The sequence below is a fragment of the Danio rerio genome, chromosome 11 (genome assembly GCF_052040795.2).
Source record: "Danio rerio strain M-AB ecotype USA chromosome 11, GRCz13ab, whole genome shotgun sequence".
In the NCBI taxonomy this organism is placed as follows: domain Eukaryota; kingdom Metazoa; phylum Chordata; class Actinopteri; order Cypriniformes; family Danionidae; genus Danio; species Danio rerio.
Window position 1 is genome coordinate 20,402,992 of NC_141031.1, and position 24,695 is coordinate 20,427,686.

Sequence of the window (24,695 nt, forward strand, 5' to 3'; positions counted from 1 at the left end):
GTGGATGTGTTGAGCAGTGAGAAACTGATGAGGTGTTCTGGGGTAACTTAAAATGTATAAATGAATGCTGACGCAAATTGTGTATGCTGTGGTTATGGGATTATCATCTTAAAAGGGGAGATGGAGTCAGCTGCGGCTCTGCTTCTGATACCGGTTTCTGAAAATAAAGCAAAAAAAGAGAGTCAGCGATATCCTATGCAACTAGGAACATGTACAACAGTATTTTTTTTTTTCCCCAGAATGTATTGACGATATTGCCCGTTAGAAGCGCATTGGCGGCCCCGATAATATACCCCACGAAGGGGGCAGCATCTGTGTAAAAAGGATATACTGAGGATGAAATTGAATAGCTAATAAATGAATGGCTTCTATTCCAGCGCTTAAGGAAGGAAGCATAAGCAGGTCGCATGCTTTAAGCGCCACCTGATGGTTACAAACCTTATGAATTTCTTTTCTGTTAAACCAGGAGTCACCAAATATGGTACCGATGGGCACCAGGTAGCCCACGAGGCTCTCATGTGTTGCTCACAGGCCTGTTCTAAAATAGCTCACCATAACGCCACTTACAAGTAAGCTTTCTCTAATATAGAAGTAATCATTTAAAAATGTAAATATTTGCAAAGATAAATAAAATAGTGTTGCACATTGATATATTAATTACAGGGTATTTCCTACCCTGTTAAATCATTGTTGGTAACTTTGAGAGAATCATAACATGATCAGTGACTTCACCTGGATGAATATTATTAATTATTACCAAAAACTTAAATTATGATTATAAGTAAATTGAGCAATTTGTTATTTGAGAAGGGTTTATCAAACTGGTAGCCCTCCACGTTAATCGGTGCCCGAAAGTAGCTCTTAGTTTCAGAGGTTGGTGACTCCCGTGTTAAACGCTAAAGACAACATTTTGAAGAAAGCTGAAAACCTGTAACCAATGACTTTCACAGGAAGGAAATAAATACTAAGGAAGTCAATGCGGCTGTCCGTAGTGCCCAGCCACAATTCATGACACTTCGTATTCTGCCGCGCCGCGGAGTGCTATTTGTACAATTAATTAGTTTATTTGATAAAGTATGAATGCTATTCTACTATTCTCTGTCGTAAGCTCGTTGCGTCACCGCGCCGTCGGCGCCTCTGGTGCGCGACGCTTTTCAGGCAGAGTTTGTTACGGCCAAGATCGGATTTAGATCATTTCTCTTCTATTCCGGAGATTGCTGCTGCGAGATGAAGTAGGTGAGTGACGAAAGGGCATCCCTGCGGGATAATGCGCATGTGTGTTTGATGTTCTAAGATGGAGAGCAGTTTATGCTTAGCGTGATATTTCTTCCAGAATATAAAGGGGACTGATTTGTCGATTTATTCAAGTAGCTTTTTAATGCTTGAAAATCTATCACTCCAAATTGATGCTTAAGAATTCTATAGAGTGCTTAAGCCGGAGGTTCTTCCGCAATGAGAATGCAAATATTAGAAAACCGGTCACTAGTTTAGCTGGGGGATATTAGGGAGAGAGAAACGGGGAACTTGTAGGTGAATTAGGTGCAAACGCCGTAGTTATTGGCGAAATCCAGCCGATCGTTTTTAAGCATAAATGTGTGGGCTACTTCTGCATCCGAATGTTAAACGGACTACGAAATATAATTGTGACCTCCGATTGCCAGAAATCGGGTGGCAGGTGAAATGTTAATTGCGACCGAGCGCTGCGGCCGTCTAGAGAGATTGCTTGGTTTGTAACGTGATAATTTAAGCATATTCATCAGGCAGAATCATGCTGTTAAAGCTGAAAAAGGGCAGAATTATGAGGAGATGAAAGAGCCGTTATTAGACGTTTTTGGAAACGTTCTAATGCCCATTTCAGTAGGGCTGGTATGGATGTGCTTAACAGGGAATTGCTCTGTGATTTCTGGTTTAGCGTTGGTGGACGGTGGACGGAGTGAGGTTGTGGGAAGGGAGCGCCGAGATCGGCTGTGCTTCAGTAGACGAAACCTGGAATGAGAAATTCAGAAAATTAGGTCAGTTACAAACGTAATTCAGTAAAAGCATAAACGTATTGACAAAAGTCGACAAGTAATTTCTGTTTTCACTAGGCTTAGCACTTGGCTGACGGTGTATGCATCGCCGCAGTAGCTGCGAGCTTGTATAAATTAGAGGGGAAAAAGCAATGATACGCAAGGTAGAGGGGCGGGGTGCGTAGCCCGTAGGTGGTAAGGATCGCTGAAAGAGGAGGACTGGAGTGTGCACTGGAATCGGGAGCTGCAGGCTGGAAGAGGTGAGGTGGGATTCCCAAGAGTTGCTTTATTGTCCGGGAGATTGGTTTTATCCGTGTTTAGAATTATGATTGCTGCCATATGTCCAAATCCAATATTGCTTTTTAATCCTTTCCTTGATTCTCCGGGGAGGCGGAGAGATTGCGGGTTTAATGTCTGTTTAGAATTGGGGGTGTGGCAGGAGCGTGTTATGTCCTGGGGGTGGCGGTGAAGACGTGGATTCGCAAGTTTTTTGGGTTTAATGCAGCGGCTTTGAATTGTGGTACCGGTGTCTAGGAGTTTGGAGGAGTTCAGTGACAGTCGTTGTTGGATATGAGAGACGCATGATGATGCTGGAGAAGGTACGTAGCGGAACTGGGGATTGCATTGTGATCTGGCTGGAGTGGATAGGCCTACGGCCTCTTGTTGGAGCCTTGGTCTCGAGCTGACTTTCATGCTGGGCTGGTTGTTGTTAAGACGGGGCTGGTGTTTCATGGAGCGCGGAGCTTTCTTTCTTGTATGTAGCTGCGCTGATGCTGTTGTGATCTCCGCCGCCGTCGCTGTTGTTGTTGTCATTTTTTGTAGTTGCTGACGATGGTAGTAAAGGTGGTGTGGTATTGTAGTTGAAGAATAGTAGGAGATGTGGAGTGTCCGTTTTGTCCGTGAGTAACTTTGGAGGAGCTAGAGCGGACCTGTCGTTTGTTACTTCGGAAAACGAAGATAAGGGAGTAATGTCTAGCTAGGCTACTTATAGTGGGTTAGGATAGATCTGATTGGCTAACTAATGAGTGTAGATAGGTGGCCAGCTGCTGTCAATTATATCATGTGCTCCTCTCGAAATTAGTTTAAAAACTTCACCTAATGCAGACCGTGCTCAAACAATCACGAAAGCAATAGGTGTTTTCATGGCGTTGGATATGCGGCCGTTTTCCGTTGTTGAGAACGACGGATTCACACATTTGCTAAGTGTATTGGAGCCCAGATACCAATTACCAAGCCGACCGCATTTCAGTCAGAATGTGCTGCCTCAAATTTACAATGAAGTAAGAGCCAAACTTGTGGAGGACATGAGCAACGCAAAATTCATTGCTTTAACTACCGACGGATGGACCTCCCGTGCAACGCAGTCTTTCATGACGATCACAGCACACTACATTACAGACAACTGGGTCATTAAAAATCCCGTTCTGCAGACTCGCGCGGTCTATGAAAGCCACACAAGTGATCATCTGTCGGAAATACTACAGGCAGCTGTAGCAGAGTGGAAAATCGACAGAGAAAATGCCACTATTCCTGTGACAACAGATAACGCTAAAAATATTGTTAATGCAGTTGAAGTAGCCGGATTTTCACCAAATATTCGCTGTTTCGCGCATACAGTTAATCTGGCTTCACAGAAGGGAATGGCTGTTAACCAAATGTCGTGGCTTTTAGGCAGTGTACGAAAGGTAGTCACTTTTTTCCATCGTAGCACTACTGCTTCAGCACTTCTGAAGGACAAACAAGAGATGCTCCAACTGCCTCCACACAAACTGATTCAGGATGTTTCAACCAGGTGGAACTCCAGCTATGAGATGCTTGAGCGTTACCTTGAACAGCAGGCTGCTGTTTTCTCTGCGCTTACAGACAAGACCATTAAGAGAAATATTAAGGACACTGTAACGCTGTCTGATGAAGATGTAAAATTAGCTGAAGACATCATTCAGGTTCTTAAACCCTTAAAAATGGTTACAACTCTGTTGAGCACAGAACAACTGCCAACCGTTTCAATGATAATGCCACTGAAACACACCATCCTGGAGTCTTTGAAAGTGAGTGACACAGATACAACAGTTGTTAAAGATGTGAAACAAGGCATTGTGTCCGACTTCATCAACAGATACCCAGAATCTGACTTAACACTTGTGCAGTTTCTTCATATGAGCACTGCACTAGATCCATGCTTCAAATCTCTGCCCTTTCTGGATGAGACTATGCGCATCAACATCTTTAACCGTCCGATGGAGAAGATTCTGGAGTACCTTTCCAAGCAGGTATTATTATTATTATCATCATTATTATTTTAATAATATTTTAATTATTATTTAAATAAACTTAATTTTTTATTATTTAATTTTACTTGTACTATTTAATTTTACAACCTCTTTAATGTTACTCATATCATTTAGGAATATCATTTAAAAAGTGTGGTAATTTCACAATGTGAGGGTGTAAGCAAAAGACACTAAAAACAGAATTTCCAACAAAAGTGATTTATTGTACAAAAGTGAAACCAGAATAATGCCCAGATATATACAATAAATTATAAATATTTACAATAATAGAATATAATAGCAAAGTCAAACAAAGTATCAAACAAAAATTAGTTCAACTCGAGTATAAGGGGATGATAGTGAAGCCAAAATAAATAAATAATAATATATATATAACAAAACAATTCTAACTCATGAATAACCTCTTACCTCGCTAGAAATTGATAAATGAAAAATCTTCAGTGCCATGCACGGCATTCTTCCCTATACTGAACGGTTAAATAAAATAAAAAACAAAGATGACCTTCACATCTTACATGATGTCTTTAACAATACATTTTTTACGTGTTTGCAAAATGGAAGTCATACGACATCTTCCCTATCCACCTTACTCTGAGAAAAAAGTGAACTTGAGAAGGCTATATATAGCTCAATATGACGGAAAAGAGCGCAGCCAAAAAGTAACTAACAATAATTGATTATAAAAATGTACAAAAATCACAAAAAATTCTTAAAGTGGGCAAAAGTAATGCAAAATAATTTTACCCAAACGAAAGTTAAGCAAAAACAACAAAAACCATAATCATGTCGGCAAAATACACGAAAAACGAGATCAAAGGAAAAAGCGCGCTCTCTCCCGCTCTTCCTGCCATGCTTTTTATAACCCCGCGCCACTTCGCCCAATGATAACAGACCGGTCTCCTGACCAATCAGCTGTCGTGAAGACAGGCATAGAGAGAGAGAAAGAGAGGAGAACGGAAGGCAAAAATACAACCTACAGTGTATATACGGCTACAACCGTAACATTAATTTCAGACAAAACTGCAATGTATTTTACTGGTGAATAATGAATATGTAATGTAAAAACCACTTTACTACTTTACAAACATTATATTTTTTCATTAATTTAAACGGAAACCTATCTATCTTAATAAAAACATAGAGAATCAAAAATGAGCATCACTATGTCTGTTTGTCATAGTTCTATTTGTTTGACATAAACTGCAATTAGGTGTATAACCTTGACAATAATTTGTGTCTTTTTCCTTGCTAGGCCCAGGTCTCAGAGGAACAGTTAGATATGGCATCCATCAGTTGTGATCCTCCAGCCAAAAAGGCACCAATCTCTGAACTGTTTAAAAAGTTATTTCCAGTGGAGCCAAGCACTCCTACAGCCAAGTCTCTATCTCAAATGGTGAAAGAAGAGGTTGCGTGTTATAGGCAAGTGCCAAATCTTCCAGTGGAGTTAAATCCACTTGCATGGTGGAAGGACAACGAGAGCCAGTTTCCTCATGTAGCCAAGTTGGCTAAATGCTACCTTGGAGTCCCAGCAACATCTGTCCAGAGTGAGAGGGTGTTCTCTACAGCGGGGGACATTGTTACAGCACAGAGATCAAGCCTCTCACCTGAGAATGTGGATATTATGGTGTTAATAAACTTAATTAGAGTTTATGTTTCACTAGTCTACACTGCAGTTATTTATTTAATTTTAGTTTACTTGGTTATGATGGCTGCACTAAAGTGATTTGTTTTTTCTGACTAGTATTTATTGGAGATATTTATTTATTTTTTGTTCTTTACTCTGGTATCCTGACTGTACCAAAATGCAATGGCAAAGTTAATAAAGAAAAAGTTGTTCTTGTTATTAAGTGAATCTATTGATCCTTAACATTGCTGTTAAGATGGCATCAACCCTAACCCCACAGCAAACAGAAACCGAAAACCGAACCGTGGCTCCAAAACCGTGAACCGAACCGAACCGTGCCTTTGGTGTATCGTTACACCCCTAGTAAATGTATTGTTCATTGTTTGTTCATCTTAGTAAATGCATTAATTAACATTAACTAATGAACCTTATTGTAAAGTGTGACCCGGAATCTTGGGGGGTGGTTGTAAGCGGTGCTTCCCAAATCAGGATGGTGCGTACTGGCGTCATTTGCGTCTATGACGTTTCCAGGAGATGAACAGCTGAGTTCAATTTGTATTGAGTCCAAGTCTTCAAAAGGGATGTAGTTTCTTGGTCATGGGGTTTTTTCTTGGTTTTGACTGCAGGTGCTGCTGAGCCGCTGGCCAAGGCTATTGTGCCAGGACGTGGGCATGATGTTGTGCGCGAGCGAATGACTGGGAGGGATAATTGGTAGCTCTGGGGTTTCCCCGGACTAAAGTTTCGGCGGCCGCTGTTGACTTTCCAATCACTGTATCCCATGTCCGGTAGCGAGTAAGCGGGCCAGCAGCACAGTGTTATACTGTTGCGGGGTCATTGTGTATGCATTGCATTTTGTTCGCCGGGAGTTTGAGCGAGTTTGACTGCTCCCGGTGCTTGTGCTCTGTCTGTCTGTGTGTGTGGGTGTGTGTGTGCGCGTGCTTGTGTGCGTGTGTGACGGGGATGAGCGCAGGCTAGCATCACGCTCCGTAAAGGAAATGTTAAATGACGACGGCTTGATATTTAGCTGGAGTGGTATTGATGGTAGCTTATGTTTGATTGCTGTGTGGAGTCTATTTATGGGTGTTATTTATACATTTATATTTATGAGATTTACTGTGTGGTGTATTACAACTCTGGGTTGATGTGAAATGATGATGTGTTGCACAATTACGGTTGATACCCCTTGTTAAATGCCTTGTGGCGGTCATTTTAATTCCCTTACCCAATAATTTTTATGCAGTCTGCTAACAATCTATACCATTGGTACGATCTATACCATCTATATCATGAACTCTGTGTACTTTTTATTCTCTACCTGCTGCTCCCCTTGTGTGGAATTTTGACATTTGAGATTATTGTATAAAATGAAAGTGAAACTAGTATTTAAATGAATTGAGTGTTTGAATTTTACTTGATTATTGTGGCCCAAAATAAATACTGTCTTTTGTCCAGTAAAACTTGTGTTGTGTGTGAATACTTTATGCCCTTTTTGGGAGGGTTACAAAGTGCTTTGATTGCAGAAATTTTGGGCACAAACGTTTCGCTTGCCCAAATAAGGATTGAAAACAAACAACTGATACAAATATCAGGACAAATGACACGGATATACAAATATGATATAAACAGACACAGAGAGGTGGTGAGCAAAGGGAGGAAAAACAGCAAGAGGTGAGTGAAGCTTCAGTTATAGTTTCCAGCGTGGAACAACCTGGTTGGAGCAACCCTTCAGAGTCTGTTAATGTTAGTGAGGCTGTTGAGAATAATGAGACAACTAATTGTATGGCAGAAGAATGTAAAATCTATAGTATGGAGATAGTATGATTGATGAGTTGGATGGTTTGTCACAGTGTATGGATGATAGTATAAGAGATGAGGACCAGTGGTCAGATGCTGCAGCGGAAAAAGATAATGGCTTGTGTACTGTAGAACAAATTAATTCCTTCTTAGACAAAACTAAAGGAAAAGTGGGTGTTGAAATGAGTGATTATTAGCCTGATACTGAAAAGTTTATTTATTCTGTTGTGCGGGCCAGAAAAGTGAGCAGCCTGGAAGAGCTGTCACAACAAAAACGGTTTTGATTAAGAAAACATATCACTAATCTAAGAAGTGGAAAGAAGCCAGGTAAAGTGAGGGGGAAAACTGAATACTAAATGAAGGTGTTTTTTTCCTCTCTTTTTTCCCTTCTGCATGGAAGTCTTGAGAGTGGGATCAGTTAATATTGTCACGGGGAGAAGAATCACACAACAAGTGAGAGCTCATATAAGTGCCCCGGAGGGTGGTTTATTTACAAAAGGTTCTTCCAGTGGTGAATTTAGGTTGGTGGCTTGTGTGCTCTTTGTGCTCCTTTCCCAGTGTGACAGTGGATTATTGAAGTGCCTCTGTGGTTCCGGCAGGTTCTCAGCTGCTGTCTGGGAAAATAGAGAGAGAGCGAGTTAGTGCTTGTTCTCCTGGAGAGACTTCTCCCCGTTCTGCTGTGTTGCTGCAGTTTAAATGCAAGCCGGCTGATGGGCTGCAGCTGGGGCCGATCAGTCTGAGTTGAGGGCTTGCAGGTGTTTCTCCTTAGTTTCCTGGGCGACGCTGATGATCCTTTGGGACGCTCGTCACATTCCCCCCCCCTAAGCGTCGTCCTGGTCCGAGGGGTGATGTGAGCCAGTAGGGGTAATTTAGGGGTTGGGAGGGGAATGACCCCTGACAGACCTGCAAAAGCTGCCCAGACCCGAGAGAGGCCATCTGCATTGGCGTTAGCGGCTCCAGCCCGATGACGTACCACAAAATGGAAGTCCTGGAGAGCGAGGAACCACCGAGTCACCCTGGCGTTAGTATCTTTGGCCCGGGCCATCCATTGTAGGGGAGCGTGGTCAGTGACAAGGGTAAAGCTGCGGCCCAGGAGGTAATATCGCAGCTCCAGAACTGCCCATTTTATGGCCAGAGCTTCTTTCTCCACTGTTGCGTAGTTCTTCTCGGCTGGGAGCAGCTTCCTGCTAATATACAAGATTGGGTGTTCCTCACCTTCCTGTATCTGGGACAGGACTGCTCCTAGTCCTGTGTCCGAAGCATCAGTTTGCAGCAGGAAGGGGCAGGCGAAGTCCGGGGCCCGAAGAACTGGCTCAGATGTCAGTGCCATTTTTACTTTGTGTAGTGCCTCTTCTGCAGCAGTCGTCCAACAGATCTTCTCAGGCTGCCCCTTCCTGGTCAGGTCTGTAAGGGGGGCGGCTAGAGAGGCAAAGTTAGGTATGAAGCATCGATAATATCCCGCCAACCCCAAAAAGGCTCGTACCTGGGTTTTTGTTTCCGGCTTTGGTGCATTACGAATTGCTTCCACCTTCTTTTCTTGGGGCTGGATTAGCCCTCGTCCCACCCGAAAACCCAGATATTTGGCTTCATGGAGCGCAAGGTGGCATTTGCGGGGGTTGGCGGTGAGTCCAGCCCTTCTGAGTTCCGACAGCACTCTCCGCAGGCGATCTAGATGGTCTTCCCATGTCTCAGAATGAATGACAACATCATCTAGGTATGCGGCAGCGTAGGCTTGGTGAGGGCGAAGGACAATATCCATGAGCCGCTGGAAGGTGGCGGGAGCTCCATGCAGGCCGAAGGGAAGGGTCCGGTATTGCCAGTGGCCACTAGGGGTAGAGAAGGCGGTCTTGGCTTTGGCTTCCTCAGATAGGGGTACTTGCCAATAACCTTTGGTTAGGTCCAGGGTTGAGATGTACCGGGCCCTTCCCAGGCGATCCAGCAGCTCCTCCACCCGAGGCATGGGATATCCGTCAAACTCTGAGATCTCATTGAGCCTTCGGAAGTCATTGCAAAAGCGGAGAGTGCCGTCAGACTTTGGTACCATTACGATTGGGCTGGACCATGGACTGCGTGACGGCTCAATCACCCCTAACTTCAGCATTTGTTCTACTTCCTCTTCAATAGCCTGCCGACGAGCTTCAGGGACCCGGTAAGGCCGTTGTCGAATGATGTTGCCAGCTGGAGTGTGGATATCATGCTTGATAATGTTCGTCCAACCCGGGAGTACTGAGAACACATCAGAGAACTGACTGACCAGGTGATGGAGCTCTCCCTTTTGGATAGCCGAGAGGTGAGGGTTGACATCTACAACCACGGGATCGGAGGTGGCGAGGGCTGCGAGTTGGTCCCTGGTACCCACCCATTTTTTTAGAAGATTGATGTGATACAGTTGGTCAGCTCTTCTTTTTCCAGGTTGCCTCACCCGATATGTGACTGGCCCAATTTTTTCCAGAATGGTGAAGGGGCCTTGCCAGGTGGCAAGAAACTTGCAGGCAGCATTCGGGATCAGGACCATCACTCGATCTCCGGGCTGGAACTCCCGTGGTTGGGCTGCCCGGTCATAGTGGCGCTGTTGGGCTTGTTGGGCTTTGACCAGATGCTCCCGGACTAACGGCATGACCCGGTCGATCTTCTCCCTCATCTGTCTCACATGCTCAACTATGGACCGATGGGCTGCCGGCTGCTGCTCCCAGGCTTCCTTAGCCACATCTAGAAGGCCCCGGGGCTGACGGCCAAAAAGGAGTTCGAAGGGGGTGAAGCCAGTTGAGGACTGGGGCACCTCTCGTATGCCGAAGAGGACATAGGGCAGCATGAGATCCCAGTCACGTTTGTCTTCAGCCACTACTTTCCTTAGCATTTGTTTTAGCGTTTGGTTGAATCGTTCGACCAACCCATCTGTCTGTGGGTGGTACACTGTGGTCCTTAACTGCTTCACCTTCAGTAGTCGGCAGAGGTCAGCCATTAACCGAGACATAAAGGGGGTACCCTGGTCAGTCAATATCTCTGCTGGGATACCGACCCGGCTTGACAGGAGGAAGAGCTCCTGGGCAATGGCTTTAGAAGTGGCTTTCCTGAGGGGGATTGCTTCTGGATACCGGGTGGCATAATCAACGATCACCAGAATATGCTCATGTCCCCGGGCCGACTTTGGCAACGGCCCAACCAGGTCCATCCCGATTCGCTCAAAGGGCACCTCAATGATGGGTAATGGGATCAGCGGGCTAGGGGGAGGCTTTCTGGGCGAGGTCACCTGGCAGGTGGGGCAGGCTTGACAGAATCGTTTTATATCAGCTTCCAGACCCGGCCAGTGGAAGCGATCCCGGATCCGCTGTGTGGTGTTCTCAACTCCAAGGTGACCGGCCATCGGGTGGGAGTGAGCCAGGTCCATCACAGTTTCTGTCTTGGCACGGGGCACCACAAGTAGCTGTTTCACCTCCCCCCTTCGCTGTGCGACGCAGTACAACAGGCCATTTTGAACTACAAAGTGCGGGAGAGGATGGGGTGATGGTTGAGTGTCTTGGCCCTCAATGACACGCACCTGGGTCCAACAATGTTTCAGCCGGTCATCATCCCGTTGTTCCTTAGCAAAGGAGCCCCCTCCCGTTACCTGCTGGAACACATCATAGAACAGATTAGAAGATTGGGGAGGGGGCTTACCGTCTCTCCCGCTGTCTGTGGCTACCAGTGCAGGCCGCTGATGAGGTCCTCGGCTGGCTCTCCATCTTCGGCGGCTTACTTGAAGGCTGGCAGGCTGCATTGTGGTCGCAAGCAGGCGGTCAAACCCCGGCCAGTCTCTTCCGATAAGGGCTGGGACCGGGAGGTCCTCCACAAGTCCCACCTCAATAGACCAAGCCCCCGGGGCTGCAGAGATTGTCACCCGTCGAGCCGGAACTTGTCGGGTGTCCCCATGGACACAGGTGATGGGAAGGAATGTTTTTGTGTTTCTACGTGGGGGTAGGAGATGAGATTGAACCAGACTTACTGCACTGCCTGAGTCAAGAAGGGCCCGAAGCGGTTTTCCATTGACCTTGATGTCGGCCTCAGGAGCTCCATATGGTGGGTCACTGTGAACAATACAGCCTGCCAACCATCCTCGCCCAGGCTGCGGGGGATCCGCAGATGGCATAGGCTCATCTCGTGGAGAGGGTGCTGCTGGCCTGTTGACTGGTCGTGAGGGACCCTCTGGTGTGCGTCGCTCCTGGACCACCCTCCGGGGGAACGGCACCATCCGCTCCCCTCCATCACGTTGTTGGGTTGCATCCGCCAATTCGATGGCCTCCACCAGGTCCAGTGAGGTTACGGGGTTCCTCATACCGACCGCCCGTCGGTGTGAGCGAGGGAGAGCTCGAAGCACGCGATCCACGATCACACGTTCCGCTACCTGTTCCGCTGTGGGACTGCCTTCCAACAACCAGTGGTGTGCCAATCGTGTGAGTTCTGCTATCTGGGCACGGGCTGGTGCTCGGGGTTTATACTCCCATTCAAAGAAACCCTGGGCTGCACAGATTGAGGACAATCCCAACCGGCTCAGGATTTCTCTCTTTACATCTGAATACCTCTCTGCTGAGGCCGTAGGGAGAGAGAAGTAAGCACGTTGGGCCTCGCCGGTTAACAGGGGGGCCAACACCTGAGCCCAGTCCTCGGGTGGCCATCCTTCACGATGGGCTGTGTTTTCAAACATTTGCAGAAAAGCTTCCACATCATCGTAAGGAGTGAGCTTTGGCAGTATTTTTGTGGCCTGGGCACGGGGGTCTGGTAGCGGAATGCTTTGGGCGGCAGCGGCATGGAAGGCAGCGAGTTCCTGCTCAGTATTGCCCTGGCGTGTGGCAAGGTGCTCCACAAATTGTTGTTGGCGGATGCTAACCTCAGTGAGCCGTTGGAGAATCTCTTCCATACTGGGAGGGGACCGGGGGCCGTTCACCTGAAGATTATAGAGAAAAGCAACCAAAATAAATAAATATAATTCTAAATAAATAACTAAATAAATTGTAGGAGCCACACTAATGAATCACCAAAACTGGAAAAACAAAAAAAAAAAATTTTATTATTTTTTTTATTTTTTTTTTTTTTATAAATACTCCTAATAATAATTATGGTGTGGGGTAGGAGATCGCTTATCTGTGATTCTTCTCTGTAATTGCCCGCATTCTCCACCAGATGTCACGGGGAGAAGAATCACACAACAAGTGAGAGCTCATATAAGTGCCCCGGAGGGTGGTTTATTTACAAAAGGTTCTTCCAGTGGTGAATTTAGGTTGGTGGCTTGTGTGCTCTTTGTGCTCCTTTCCCAGTGTGACAGTGGATTATTGAAGTGCCTCTGTGGTTCCGGCAGGTTCTCAGCTGCTGTCTGGGAAAATAGAGAGAGAGCGAGTTAGTGCTTGTTCTCCTGGAGAGACTTCTCCCCGTTCTGCTGTGTTGCTGCAGTTTAAATGCAAGCCGGCTGATGGGCTGCAGCTGGGGCCGATCAGTCTGAGTTGAGGGCTTGCAGGTGTTTCTCCTTAGTTTCCTGGGCGACGCTGATGATCCTTTGGGACGCTCGTCACAATATGAATGGAATAAGAGATAGGGGAAAACGGGGTCACCTTTCAGAAATAATAAAGTGGAAGGAGTTGAGTCTGGTGATGCTACAAGAAACTCATTGTTGTATGGATAATGAGGTTGATTGGGGATTATGGTGGAAAGGGGAGCAAAACCTTAGTCATGGAACTAAGTGCTGGAGTGGCTGTACTTTTTTTTTTTTTTTTTTGAAGTACTTCAAGAATGTGTTTGCAAAGGTGTTCTACCTTTGAGTTGTCAGAGAGCAGTTTTAACATTGCTCCCAAAAAAAGGTGACATAACTCTCTTAAAAAATTGGAGACCTGTTGCAATTTTAAGTTCTGATTACAAAATCTTTTCAAAATGCTTGTCAAATAGATTAAATCTTGCACTAAATACAATTAAACATAAAGATCAGTCTTATCGTATCTTATCGTAAAAGACAATCTGCATTACTTTTCTTTTTGACACCTTAAGTGATTTTGGATTTGGTGATAGTTTTATTTCAAAGATACAACTGTTGCATACAGGAGCACCATGCATGATTAAAGTTGCTGGTGGTTTAAAGGGCACCTATGGTGAAAAATCTACTTTTCAAGCTTGGACAGACATGTGTGCAAGTATAGTGTATAGACCGTCATATTGGGGCTATATAAACACACACAGTCTTTTTTTTTCAATTTAACAACAAAAAAAGGTGGACCAATTGGAGTGGTTTTCAGACCGACCGCAACTTTACGTAGGAGTGCAGTTCCCCCGCCCACCAATATTGATTGACAGCCTCGCGTAACAATCATATCCTCAGTTACTTGTTGCACGTCCGCCATTTTCAGCGTGTGAGTCAAAGCGATATCATTAAAGGAACACCCTTGCTCTATTTTTTTTATGAAAAGCTCATTCAAGGCTCAACACAAGATCAATATTCTCTACATTATCGCTCTAATTAGATTTATTGCTTGTACCTTTTGCGTGGCGCGGCGCCGTGCATTGCGGAGTTCTGGGCGTGGGTTTCTGTCGTGCACGCGGCGGAGCTCCGGGTCAGCGGCTCGGCGCCATTGTGTTTGCCCTGGTGGAGGCTTGTGTTTGGAGTTCTGTAATGCTTGTCGCAACAATTCGGGACACTTCATGTTTCAAAGACACAAATGATTTTGTACTCTCTGCTTGGACTCATACATGTACGGCTGAATGCTCATCCTAGCTCAGCTTAGCTTAGCTTAGCTCTCCCTCTGTCTTTCAGCCTGTCTGTTGCAAACACAGAGCGTGGGAGATCTTGGCTCCGCCCCCTTGTTACGTTGGGCAGGAAGCCGAAACTGTGAAGAAACACGCCCCTTAAAACAGCAAACTGTGTAAACGACCCCAACATGACACTTTTTAACACATTATAATAAAAACAACTGTGTGTTGAACTGAACCTAAACTAGCACACTCAGAACAACCGTAATATTAATATTAAATCATAAAAAAGGGTAAACTATGTTCCCTTTAAGTGTTCCGGTAAAGGTGCAAAGGGAAATAAGACAGGGGTGTCCTCTCTCTGGCCATCTCTACAGCCTGGCCATTGAGCCGTTGCTCTGTAAACTGAGAGAAAAAACTGACAGGACTACAGATTTAAACATTAGATTTTAAATCTACTGTTAAACTTTCTACATACAGATGATATCAGTTTTAATCAGAACTAATGATAATGTTCGGGTTTTAAAGGAAGTTCATTGGCTGCAGACTGCCAGAGGGCATTACAGAGTGGATTCCTTTCTGTCCTTCCCCTTGTCGAGAACCTAATAACAAAGTTGTCACCCCCGTGACCTTAATGACATGTCCGTCTTTAAATACCTCATTCTACTTCATTACTTCCTCTTTCGTCTTCTTGTCTAGATGTCAGTGCCACCAGCTGTATGCTTTAAAGAAAAAAAAATCGGTAAGTAACAAAAAAGAAAAAGAAAAAGGATGAGGTTTCCATTACCTACCTGATTCCAGGATGTCGGCACTATGCTTCTCTTGCCTTGGCCAGATGGATCTAGGTGACGGGCACGATCAATGTCTGAGCTCCCAGGGAATCGAGCATCTCAGGGAAGCTCTAGATAGAAGATCCGGGTATTAATTGCAGCGTTTTACCCCTAGCAGTACGACGCTCATCTAGCATGGGCTAATATTAAAGAGAAAAGAAGAAAACGGAAGTCATCACGGCCGGTTTCCACTCTCTGGCCAAAAGAAAAGGAAAAAAAGAATTAGCTCATAGAGTGGATGAGATAGCTGAAGGCATAGGTGAAGTTCAGAAATTTCTGGCAAAACTTCAACCTCAGCCAGCTTTTGGGATTTCCAAAGCAGGTAGTGAAGAAACGACAGTTCAGTCTCTCTTGCAGCCTGTCGCATCTTTCACTGGATCCATTTCTGGATGACCTTGACTGCGTTTCTGTCACAGCTACAGATTCGCTGTTTTTAGAGGAACAATCCCTGGCCAAAAAAAAAAAACAATGGCCAGCAGTAGCGTCTTTAATCGTACAGCCACACAAGCGCTAAGACAAGATCCGAGGTGTCCAAATATGGAATGCAGATGCACAGATAATTTGATAGGGAAAATATATAACTCCACTGGGTGCTTGGGAAAGACTGCCAACACGCTGGTACACCTGTTATTGGCAATCAAGGCTTCAGTCAGCTCATCAGACGATTCTCTCATAGACATGGTTAATGTAGCCCTGAGATCGGTAGGTTCAATAGCAGGTCACTGCGGTAAAGCCATGAGACTGCTGGTCCAAGCCCGGGGCCAGATTTGGGTTGCTCAGTTGCCCTTGTCAGAATCTTGCAGAACCACCTAGCCAGCTACCTCTGGTTCCAGGCCAAATATTTGATCCAGCTGCACAGGAGGCTCTGGAATGTACATACTTAGCTTTAGAAGCACGGTGTCAGCAGCTGGCTGAGTTTAAGGCACCTGGCTATTAGCCCTATTCTTTCCGCTGGGGTGCATTTCCCTCACACCACCAACGAATCGTACGTGAACCACCACCACTACCGCAGAATAGGTTCTATAGGGTCCAACAATCTCAACCTTATATGCCAGCAAACAGACCATACTGCCTTAGAAATACAGTGGCTTCTGATACTCGCCTCCCCAAAGACACAAAAACGACTTGCAGACAGCGCTGACTCGTCAGGGCCGGCAGCAAACATATTTATGGTGTGGCAGATTCAATATTGGCATTCGATAACAAGAAATCAGTGGGTTTTAAACACAATTTCCCATGGTTACAATCTGGAGTTTCGCTGCCGGCCCGTCTTAAACACAGAAGTTTGTCCGTCTTTCACAACAAACACAACATCCTAGTCAGGGAAATTCAAATGTTACTCGCAAAAAACGCAATAGAGGAAATAAAACCACCGGCTGCAACACAGGTTTTTTTTTTCCATCTACTTCCTAACTCCCTAAAAAGAAGGGGGCTTTCACCCTACCCTAGACTTTAGGAATATGAACAAAATTTTTTTTTTTTAATTTCTACCGTTTCTTATGCTCCCCCAGATAGCAAAATACACTCGGGCCAGATCCGGCTAGATTCCCGCCTGCCGGTATGCCTGTGGACTCACTGCCCGATTCTGGCCCGAATCAATCGGGCCAGATGCGGCGGCCGTAAGCAAACCGACACTGCCGCATCCGCGCCGGAATCGGCCCGAGAGTAATGTCCGCTGCGGCCCGGAGCTGGCGCGACTCAGTATTTATATACCTTTTTTATATACCTTTATATTACAACCCTTTGAGTTGTAGCAGCAAACGCAGGCTATAATGTAAACACAAAGTGTAGGCACTGCATTTAACCTTTGAATAAAATTCAAACAGCATATATATCCTATGACAAAAATAATCAAAGGACAAAATAAATAAATGATAAACGTTTATTGATTGCAAGAAACAAATAATACTAAAATTGAATAAATTATTTTGTAGTGCACAAGAACATCAATATAAAAACAATAAAACTACACAATTAAGACACACAGAAAGATTCAAAGAAAACTAAAACTGCACAGTGAACACATACACAAGTGTTTAAAACAACACTATTTTCCCAATAGACTTGAATTAAAAAAATTGTACAAGACATATCTTAAAACAGCTACATTTTATAGAATCATGAATATAGAAACCAATTTAAGACATAGCAAGAAACATCTTACAAATACCTGATAATACATAAAATATTCAAGTCAAAATTGTAAAAAGAACTGTTGAATTCTGAAGAAACATCTTGAAACATTTTTTAAATAAAACATTAAAATAATAATAATAAAGAAATATATAAATGTAAAATTGCAGAAGTATAAAGACCTCAACTTAATTTTTTAAATAAACTTGACCAGAAGAAATTGCACAAACAACAAGACATGAGTGAGAATTATATATATATATATATATATATATATATATATATATATATATATATATATATATATATATATATATATATATATATAAATAATGTGTGTGTGTGTGTGTGTGTGTGTATAGAGCTCTCTTCTTCCTTGCTCCTGACAGGGAAGGAAGTTGTAGCCACCTTGCAATGCATTTCCACTTCTTTATCAGTGGTGTGGTATAGACATTTGTCCTCACTGCATCTGTGATTAAAAGATAAACAGATAATTAGTAGTGAACAAGTACAAAAAAAAAAAGAAAAAAGAAACATGCTTGCTCACATAAGTACAACCTAAATGGGACTATATATAGATTTTTTTTGTTCCTCTGGTTAATGATTCAAAGAAATACAGAGATGGAACAGCCCCTAATTGAATTGAAATGTATATTTAAAACCAACTTACTGACTAGACAGTCCTAAGGGGGAGTGCACGAAAGGCCACATTTTGGTTTGCCCCGCTCCAGTTCATTTGTTTAGACAAGGAGTTAGCCAAAAGTTTTCCCAGGATACACCAAACTGCTTCCTTAATGAAAAACACCAATGATTCCAAAGTAGGCTACCTACGAAGCAAAAAATAAATAAATAAATAAACAAATAAATAAATAAATAAACTTAAAACACTTTGAAATAAGCAAGAGCTTGAACTTACCAGTTTCTTCATTTGTTCGGGCTGCTCCTTTAGTTGATTTTCAAGCTTTTCGATATCAAATTGGACAAAGGAAGGTCAAATGTGTTTACATCTGGAATTTCATCACATCTGTTTTGGTTTTGCTGTGAGAATCAGGCCCAGCTGCTGCTTTATGACGTCACATAATTTTAAAACTTCAGTCAGTCGTGCTAAAAAAGAAAAATAAGGAATCAGTATTAATCAACCTGTAGCTTATTCTCATACAACTTGTGTAAATACAACAGTGGGTTAGATACGGCTGATATTCTCTAGTTGATCTTTACTTTCTAGCTGCATTAAACTTTTACAAATTTAGTGATTCTTACAAAGACTTGACGAGTTGCAACAAGTTCAGTTTGATCTCCAACTGTATGGAACAAGGACTGTAAATGTTCATGGCCATACTGGAATGTTCAGCATCCGTGCATCTTGATGGTGGTCTAAAGAATTCTAGTGGTGATGATACTTGTGGTGCTGCATCGATTCCTGAAATCTTCATATCTGCTTTTGTTTTTTTTCTCGAGCCTCCTTGTTTTAAATAATTTTTCTTCATCACTGTCACTATAGTTGTGCCTTATGTACCATGATCAGATACATTTACAAAACAAAACATCATTTTAGTATAGTGCCAGGGCCAAACCCGCAGGTTGTAATAGATCTATGAAATAATGTTGACAGTATGTGTTTAAAATAATTGCAAACAAACCTGTTTGTTTCTTTAGCTGTATGACGGGCAATCATCGTCGTCATCTGTATGCCAGTGAGACATCACAGTTGCTTTTGGATGTTTCTGTAATAAAACATCACATTGTTGTTAATCTCCCCCTAAGAAAAGTTAAAATTCTGAAATACTATCAAAGTTAATTAATGGCTATAATACCTATGCTGTAAATAATCAGGACCCTGAAGGTTGCACAAGATTTATTCAGAGATTCATGCAGAGTGACAGCCTTATGAATCTTAGACACAGATTTGTAAGATGGCTAAGCACATGCATGATTTCAGCTATGACTTGCATAAACTGACCTCTTCTGTGCCAAGCGTGTTTGATCTTGCTCAAGGATCTTGTTGTGGACTGTCAAAGAAACAAACATACAACATTTTATACAAATGTTTATCTTCACTAGAATCAATATAAACATTAATAATGACTATTCAGAAAAAGCTTGAAATATATTATACCCAATTAGCATAAGCCCAAAATTCTATTTAAAACCTAGACATTACTGGATGAATACAGAAGCTTTTGATTTACTTTGAGTCAGATGAAAGCCAATAACAGTAAATGTTCTAATCACTTTGTGACACAATGCACAAACCAGTTTATGAAACCAATAGGAAAGCAGATTAAGTCAATCAGTCATATTTCTTTAAAATAAGAAACGTTTTGGATCAGATAGTTGTAAGTTACTAAACACTGTTAACCTACCATTGTGGAAAATGTTTGATGATGATGATAGCTAATAACAATAAACCATTTCTGCCGTTTGTGAAGCAATTAGTAAAGTCTGAAAAGCTCAAGTATGTTGAGAATGTATCAGCAGTTTACAGTTTTTAACAGACTTTAAGCACTCAACTATAACATGCCTATTCACATGTTCATAAGAGTGTGCCATTGGCATTTTTTTGTCTCTGTGATGTGCTGCAAAACGACCTCACGAACCTTTGTTAAACAAGAATAATAAGACTTAACCGAAAAAATATTGTTACCTATTCATTCAAATCAGAATTTATAAGTTTCAATAACCAAAAAAAAACCCCATCAAAAATCTGCTTTCAGTTTTACATAGGCAAATTACAGTTTGAACATAAGATATAACTGATTCACATAGGCTAACACACATTAATTAAAGCACATACTAATATATTTCTCTTAGATAATATAGAGAATAGTAAACAGTATAGAGGTAAAGTTGGTTTTATATTCACACATTCGTTCATTTAGCAGTCTATATATTGTTTACTATGTTACTTTGAATATTCGATCGAAATTAGCATGCAAGTGTGACTTGAAAACAACATTAACACTGTTTATTTGACTGTGAACAATGCTGTACTTTGATAGTCATTGGCTGCTTATATGATTTCCCTATTTAAAATGTGCAATGAATACTTTTCTGAAATTATATTATTAAGGGGAATGTCTGAAAATCCGAATATAAAACCAACTTTACTTCTATGTAAACAGTGTCGAGTTTCGATCACTTTTCGTGATGCACTGCATAAACAAGTTAAACAATAATATTGTATGAATCCAAAACGATTCAGTTTTATTTATACAATCACATAATACTTTTGGATAAGTACACGCCTGTAAATTTATTTTTTTCAACACTCACGGTACTTTATAATGTTTAGTTAACTCAGAAGTTAAAAGCACATGTTAATGTTAACAGATTCTTCTACAGAAACTAGCATACACACCAATTCGTTTTTAGTCATGTTTCTTTAAAATAATTTAAATAGTTTTCAGTTACTAAACACTGTTTCAACCTAACAAAGGAACAGGCACTTTCTCCCGTTTGTATAGCAATTAGCTTCAGTCGTGTTTCTTTACAACAAGTTGCATTTCGTATGAAATCGTTTTAATATACTACACACTGTTACAACCTAACACTGTGAAAAATGTTTTAAGCAATAAATTTGCATAGTATACATGATACAAACAGTAAACACCTTACCTTTCTGACAGGAATCCAATGTTAAGAACAAACTTCTTTTTCTTCTTGTAATCTTCGTGGCGGTTGGCAACCTGCTTTTTGGAGCATTACCGCCACCACCTGGATTGGAGTTTGGATCAGGAGTTTTTACGGTTGTCATTAGTTAAACAAGCCGAGTCCATGCCGAGTCCATGCTGAGTCCTTGCCAGAAGCGGCCCGGACTCTACAGACAGACTCGGGCCAGATGTGGTTGACCGGAATTGGGCCAGTGCTTAACAGCCGCATCCCAAATGCATGTGCGGGAGCGAGCTGCGGGCCAGACTCGGCCCGGATAGTACTTGCCGATGCCGAGTCGGAGGCGCCGAGTCGGAGCCGAGCTCGGGCCAATTACTACCTGCTATCTGGGCCGGTTAACCGATGTCCTGTGTACAATCAAGCCTCAAGATTGGATGGCAAAGATGGACTTAAAAGACCCATATTTGCACATTCCAATCGCGCGTCATCATCATCGCTTTCTAAGATTCCATTTCGAAGGGAAGACCCATCAGTTCAAATTGCTTCCGTTCGGTCTCTCCATAGCTCCAAGGGTGTTCGCGAAGGTGAACAAGGCCACACTATCTCCCTCACAAAAGTTCTTATTGGGGAAAGCAAAGATGGCACTTTGGCTGTCAAGGAAACATAAAATAAATGATAAGGGTTCAACTGATGCTTTTTTAATATCAAAATGATTAGTAAAATCTCGCATTATTGCAGAGTATGGTTTTTATAAAAGGGTAAATGATCTGGCAATGTTTAATCACAAATGTGGTGTAAATCAGTGTATTTGTCATGCTGACTCTGAAATGTTCTAAATATTTACTTGTAAGTATCAGTAGTTTAAAAAGAAACACATGCTTTGTTTTTTAATAAGTAATGTAAATTTTAATTAGCTAATTGCTTTAGCTAATTGTTTTTGTAATAAAGAGACCTTAAAAGTAAAAAAAGTCTCTCTCTCTCTTTCTCGCTCACACACACTAACACACACTCACATTGACAATGTGTTACATTCAATGTAATAGCAATTTCGCAGTTATTCCCAGTTCTAATTATTATTCTTATGTTTAAATAAAAATTACATTTTAAAATTATGAATCCTTCATTACGTCTGTAGTCTCAGTTAGTCACATCGTTTCAAGAAGACATTTAGCTAGGCTGTTTACATTTACATTTAGTCATTTAGCAGACGCTTTTATCCAAAGCGACTTACAAATGAGGACAAGGAAGCAATTTACACAACTATAAGAGCAACAATGAATAAGTGCTATAGGCAAGTTTCAGGTCTGTAAAGTCTAAGAAGGAAAGCATTGGTAATTTTTTTTTTTTTTTGGGTACAGTTAGTGGTATATCCAGAGAGGCAATTGCAGATAAGGAAGTGAAGTGGAGACAAAATAGTTGAGTTTTTAGTCGTTTCTTGAAAACAGCGAGTGACTCTGCCGTTCTGATGCAGTTAGGGAGTTTATTCCACCAACTGGGTAGATTGAGCGTGAGCGTTCGCGAAAGTGATTTCTTCCCTCTTTGGGATGGAACCACGAGGCGACGTTCATTCGCAGAACGCAAGTTTCTGGAGGGCACATAAATCTGCAGAAGTGAGAGCAGATAAGAAGGAGCAAAGCCAGAAGTCGCTTTGTAGGCAAACATCAGAGCTTTGAATTTGAAGCGAGCAGCAACTGGCAGCTAGTGCAAACGGACTAGCAGCGGAGTGACATGTGCTCTTTTAGGTTCATTAAAGACCACTCGTGCTGCTGCGTTCTGGAGCAGCTGAAGAGGCTTGATAGAGTTAGCTGGAAGCCCAGCTAGTAGAGAGTGGCAGTAATCCAGTTTGGAGAGAACAAGAGCTTGAACAAGGAGTTGAGCTGCATGTTCAGATAAGAAGGGTCGGATCTTTCAGATGTTAAAGAGTGTGAATCTAAACGATCGAGCAGTTCTAGAAATGTGGTCAGAGAAGTTTAGTTGGTCATCAATTGTTACTCCAAGGCTTTTCACCATTTTACATGCAGTAATGATTGCCCCATCCATCTGGATTGAAAAGTTATGGTGTAGAGTCGGGTTGGCAGCAACTACAAGCATTTCTGTTTTTGCGAGGTTAAGCTGAAGATGATGATCTTTCATCCAGTGTGAAATGTCCAACAGGCAGGCTGAGATGCGAGCTGGAACCGAGGGATCATCAGGATGAAAAGAGAGGTATAGCTGGGTATCATCAGCATAGCAGTGGTAGGAGAATCTGTTAATAACGAATGGCATAAATAAATATTATCAGACCCCGCTAACATTTCACGTTTATTATCCTGTCACAGACAGATTTTTGTCTAATTTGTAGAAGACTGGAATTTTTGTAGGCCTATACGAAAATGTGATGTGTATGGATTATATCTGTCTATCTTTCTATTAGCTTTATACAAGTGTGTGCTTAAATATATATATATATATATATATATATATATATATATATATATATATATATATATATATATATATATACACTTTTTAACTATGAATTAGCTACTGAATTTACTATGAATTATTATTATCATTATTATTTATAATATTTATATTATTATTATCATTATCAAGTAACACTTTTTGGTTTTGGTCAAATAAAAAACGAAATTGTTACACATGCTTAAAAGGGCAGAATAAACACAATTAATGCAAATTTCGTTTACTTTAAATAGTAGCTATATTTCCTCAGTACCTAGCTCAATTTATTTTTTATTCTACATAACACAGTAAGTTTATTTATTTATTGGATAAACACATTTGGATTTATTTGGACTATTATCCATTATTATACAATTTCACTGTGGTGAAAACCTCAGAAGCATGCCAAGGTTAACCCTGAGCAGATACCTAAAAATTTCATGTAAAAATTTAATCCCGCATTACATTGTGCCCCCTATTATTATTTAACCCTTATGATCCAATAATGTTTTGATTAATTGATATACATTTTAACATGTACTTTTTTTGAGTTTAAGAATTGCTTACAAGTATATTTTAATTGTTTAATTCATTAGATTTTTTATATAAACTTAGAATATATGCATAAGGCTCCGGGGACACAATAATAAATAGGACTTTTATTTTGGTGCTAATTATTGGTTACCCAATATCCTTTGCTATTGTTTTTTCATCCAGTCACAATTGATGATTTATTTGAAGTAAATAGTAACGTTAGTTAACCTTAGCTGCCCTACAGATAATTCTTCACAAAATGAGTAAAAGTAAACATCTCAGCGGAGCCCAAAAACAAATAAACCAACAATTTAATGCAAACCTGCCAAAGATTTCGTCCATATTTTTCCAAAATCAGCAGAACATAAACAAGGATGGTAGCAGTATCAGCATGGACATCCCCACTTTGCATACTGACCCTCCAAAAAGCGATTTCCAAGCTAAAATTAATAAAAACTTGCCTGACATCAACAATGAGCCAGGACAGGCTTTCCGAACTCGCCATGCTCAGCATCGAGACTCCGTGTGCGCGTCAGATCGACATTTCTGGTGTTGAAAGGGACTTTGCTCAGAAAAAATGCAAGGAGAAAAGGATGAATTCTACACTTTTAAAGGTGCAGTGCTCTGTATATTCTGATGCATAATTTAAATGTAAAATGGGAAAAAAAGATTTCTGTTTAAGATTTATTGTGTTCTTGGGTGAAAAAAAAAATGAAAATAT

The 24,695-nt window shown here is 41.9% G+C and overlaps 1 protein-coding gene and 1 long non-coding RNA gene across 2 annotated transcripts in view; one reads left to right on the forward strand and one right to left on the reverse strand.

The window, feature by feature from the left end:
• The window catches only part of qrich1 (glutamine-rich 1), an 821,757-nt gene that overhangs the window by 678,368 nt on the left and 118,694 nt on the right, over positions 1-24,695 (reverse strand). The gene's annotated exons all lie outside the window — the stretch shown is intronic.
• On the forward strand, positions 2,445-7,377 carry LOC101886897 (E3 SUMO-protein ligase ZBED1-like). Its single transcript, NR_200105.1, is given in 2 exon segments — positions 2,445-4,279; positions 5,553-7,377. It is a non-coding gene; the product is annotated as an E3 SUMO-protein ligase ZBED1-like (long non-coding RNA).